At 31.0% G+C, this 4,047-nt stretch overlaps 1 long non-coding RNA gene across 4 annotated transcripts; it reads left to right on the top strand.

Annotated features, from left to right (window-relative positions):
* Positions 1-233: 233 nt before the first annotated feature.
* On the top strand, positions 234-3,786 carry LOC139844674 (uncharacterized). Of its 4 annotated transcripts, XR_011758061.1 has the most exons (5): positions 234-609; positions 1,776-2,005; positions 2,487-2,586; positions 2,725-2,768; positions 3,542-3,786. It is a non-coding gene; the product is annotated as an uncharacterized lncRNA (long non-coding RNA). The 4 variants fall into 4 exon arrangements; XR_011758059.1 differs by lacking the exon at positions 1,776-2,005 and having other exon boundaries at positions 237-609; XR_011758060.1 differs by lacking the exon at positions 234-609 and having other exon boundaries at positions 1,405-2,005.
* The last annotated feature ends 261 nt before the right edge of the window (positions 3,787-4,047 follow it).

The raw sequence follows: 4,047 nt of genomic DNA, 5'->3' as shown, positions 1-4,047 counted from the left end.
TCGGATATTATGAACACCCCTACCTAAAACCCATTAGTATGTCACGCATATGGCTCTAAAATATCTTTTATCTTCATAAAACATAGACATAAATCTGACACGTGTCTCTCCCATATTCCTCCTCACAGAATACTGTTTTGTCAGACTTTTGAATTAAAAAAATCTGGAAAATTGTACAGCTAACACGTGTCCCGCTATTGCTCTGTTAACTCAATTTATTTAATTATCAAACCCGTTATCGATGTTCATCAACAAAAAATAAAACCAAACAAACCCTAAATCTGAAACGGAAAAATTCATCTATAACTATTCATCTATAACCGTTCAAAAAAAATACTGCTCAATCTTGATTGAATCAGATCCACCAATCCTCTATCCATCGTCGATGAAAAAAATTAGGGTTTTTGGTTCAATCGGGGTGTTAACGTTCTGGATTCAAGACGAAAAAAACAGGGTTTTTGGTTCAATCGGGGTATTATCCATCATCACCTATAATCGAATTTATTCACACAATTCAATTCGATTCAAGAAACAGCCATTCTCTTCCATCTTTTGTTCAATCGAATCCCCAAATCTCAAATCAAGTTTCCTTCGGTTCCCTGCTTTGTTGTACGTTTCTCAAACCCTAATTCGTTTTTATATTGATGAGTTTATTATGATCGATTTTATTCAGTTTGTATAACTGCAAGTAGTTTTGGGGATTTGATTTTTAAATTTATTTCTCTAATGAAAATTGCATATTTAAGTTGTATGTGAGTTGAACCATCATGTTATATTGATTCGTTCATACTTATGTACGACTTTTGTTCAGAAAAATTCACATGGTCTTCTTAAGTTTGTTTGTTTTAAGAATCAAGATATAGGTAAGCAACGTCCTTTTATATCTGTATAGTAAGAATTAAACATATAGTAATAATGCATTTATAGTTTATTTGATCTTTTCTCTTGCTAAGTTCAAGATTTATTCTTTATGATGATCATTATATGTTCAAATAAATCAGGAATCACCATTTTTCATATTCCCCTGTACATATCAAACACAACCTAGATCTAGGTTCACAACCCAAACACTAAACTGTGCAAAACAATATACTTTCTTTCTCTTTACTTTAGCTATAATATATTTAGTTTCCTGACAATGTTTGGACAATAGTGTTATGCCATGGGTCTGAGAGGTGCTGTAATAGGTTGTCGAATGGGCCTTTCTCGGTCACGATGTGCTGAACCACAAACCCCAAGAACGCCAACGTAGCTAAACTCCCTGATATCAGAATGAAAACTTAATACTATTGTTTTACAGTAAATTCGATTTGATTTTACCACTCATATATCTTTTAATGGGTGGATTATATTATTCTACGTAAGATAAACCAGTCTTTGTATAAGTCAAAACGGGTAAAATGGGTGTAATGTTAAAAACATGTATTTTTTGTCATTAGATTACTATATCAAGATATTTAATGACATTAGCCAAGGGAGGCAATGTCATTTTAAGTCAGAACAATGACCTGATCGTCGCTGATTCATCTCTTTCCACACTTACTGATAATCGATCTTCAGGCCAAATAGTAGTACTAATAATAGTGTTATTTTCATTAATTTATTGAACTCCGTTTTTTCGTTTGTGTTCATAAAATTGTGATGGGGTGTTGTTTAAGTTTTTTTATTTATTTTCATCAATTCTTTTAGTTAAATTAGTAGCTACTAGATTATTTTGCTCATAAGGCAGTTAAATTAACTTAATTTGTATCCCAACCCGGATTTGTGGAGACCAGTTAAGAGCAAGTTGGAACTTTTGAAATTGTTGCGGGTAAAATGTCGATCGAAGAGACTGATGAAAAGCCTAAACATATTAAAACACCTGAGCTTGAAATGGAAGATACTTCTTGAAGAGATACCGAAATAAAAACATCTGATGCCATTAGCAATGTTGTTTTAACTAAAAACAATGACCCGATTGTCACCATTTCATCTCCTTCTACACTTACTGAAAATCGATCAACAGGTCAAATAGTAATATCAATAGTGTTATTATTATTAATTTGTTGATCTCTGCTTTTTCGTTTGTTTTTGAAATTGTGATGAGATGCTTTTTTTTTCATCAGTTCATAATTATTTATTTATTTATTTATTGAGTTGTTTTAAGCTGTAAAAAGGATGTTTTTTATACTTTGTGGCAAGGCTGCGATAATTATGTTGCTAAAAGGATGCAAGAGTACACGTTTATAATTAATCTTTTTGAAAAACATACTGAAAATCGGTAACTTTGTTTTTTTTCGCGATTGTCTGATGATAATCTGCGATAATTATGTGTGTGTATCCGAAAATGAAGATCGAACGTTTGATTAATTATTCAGATGTGCACATGAATATAAATGGATCAAGAAATATCCACATTATGATTTATGTGTACTAAAAAAATTAATATGTATGCACTTATCATGGGATCTGAAACTTTGTATTTTTTGCGTTATTGATGAAATCAGTCTCACTTAAATGTTTGGATCATTTGAAGATCAACGAATTCGGTGAAAAAGCACGTCCATGGAAGGTTACACCAAATGAGTTTCATTGTGTCACTTTAAGGTGAGTACTTTTCTTTATTGTATATGATTAAGTTTTGAATTTAATCTTATCTTCAGACTTGAAGTTCACAGATGTATGAAATGAACTTTTAATTAATCTTACCTTGGTCTATAATAACGTGTAATTGTTATATTGAAGGAGCCACAGATTTCATTTGTGGAAATGTTGCTTCTTTGTTTGAAGTAGGTTCTAAAATTCTATTGCTCATGTTGATGTGGTTCATTTTTTAAAAATCAACATTTATTGTGGTTTAAGTTCTTTGATAAGTACTATTGGTACTTTTTAAGTTGTATCGATGGATTTTGTTAACTAGATGTACAATTAGATGTGTTAGGACCTGAATTAATCTGTAACTCACTTAGATCTTTATTCTATATTAATTTAAATCCTGTATTCTGTCATAAAAATATATGTTTAGGTATCATTAGTGTTGTATTTGTGCATTAGCCCGTATTTAGTGTTTATTTGTACATATGATTTTACTATGGATGTACATGCTCAACATAAGGGTATGACAACCGACTTAAATTCAAGTCCACTTGGTAAGAGTGACAATTTAATGATACATTTGGGCGTTTGAGACTTCATTTATGGATCACCCATTAAGGTGAGTAGTCTTTGTGTTATTGTATATTGTTTGTTGTTATTCGTTAATTAATGTTGCATTTTTTTAAATGAGTATAATAGGTTTCAAGTTTTTAAGTAGTTAGGATATTGATTTAGTAAAGATGGAATTTCTTTAGTGGACATCTGTTGTTTCATGAGTAGTTAATAAGGTTCGTCGAATATGTGAACTTGATCGAGTAAAAAAAATTTGAATTATTTTAGCTGCATTTTTGTCGATATTGCCAATTGATTATGTGACTTTGTTATTTTTTTGATTATGTGTGTTCGATATTTTTTTGATTATGTGAGTTCGATATTGCTAATAAACTATGTTTGTTCATGCTTTCAGGGAATGAAGAACCAACCAAGTGATTAATCTATCTTGAAATTCTTGCTACAAGTTGGAAATCAGATTTTACACCTTATTAGCTTTGGTTACTACTTTATTGTGTAACGCACTAAAATATCGTGCAAAGCACGGGCTCTTTCACTTGAAACACATGTAATCTAATCCAAACTCGCCTTAAATCTTTGGTTGTTATTATACATGCGTTTTAGTTTAAGAAAACAGACATTTGAGCACCTATTGGTCAAGCATATGTCTTTTGCTCTCTTGGATTTTGTTATATTTGATATGATCTAATCATACCAATTGCAACGAATTCATGTATTTATCGAAAACAAACTTCACTTCAACGGTATTTTTGCTTTGTTATATATATTCACCAATTGCAAAAAACGTATATTTCCAACTTACGGTTCAGATGTCATCATATATGTTTTTGGCATTTATAACAAGGTTGGCTATTTAATTACAACATGATTAACCATTGTCCAAACATTAGTCTACTTCAT

The sequence above is a fragment of the Rutidosis leptorrhynchoides genome, chromosome 4 (assembly GCF_046630445.1).
Source record: "Rutidosis leptorrhynchoides isolate AG116_Rl617_1_P2 chromosome 4, CSIRO_AGI_Rlap_v1, whole genome shotgun sequence".
In the NCBI taxonomy this organism is placed as follows: domain Eukaryota; kingdom Viridiplantae; phylum Streptophyta; class Magnoliopsida; order Asterales; family Asteraceae; genus Rutidosis; species Rutidosis leptorrhynchoides.
The sequence above is the reverse complement of the archived record's forward strand: the minus strand, read 5'-3'. Positions and strand labels throughout refer to the sequence as shown.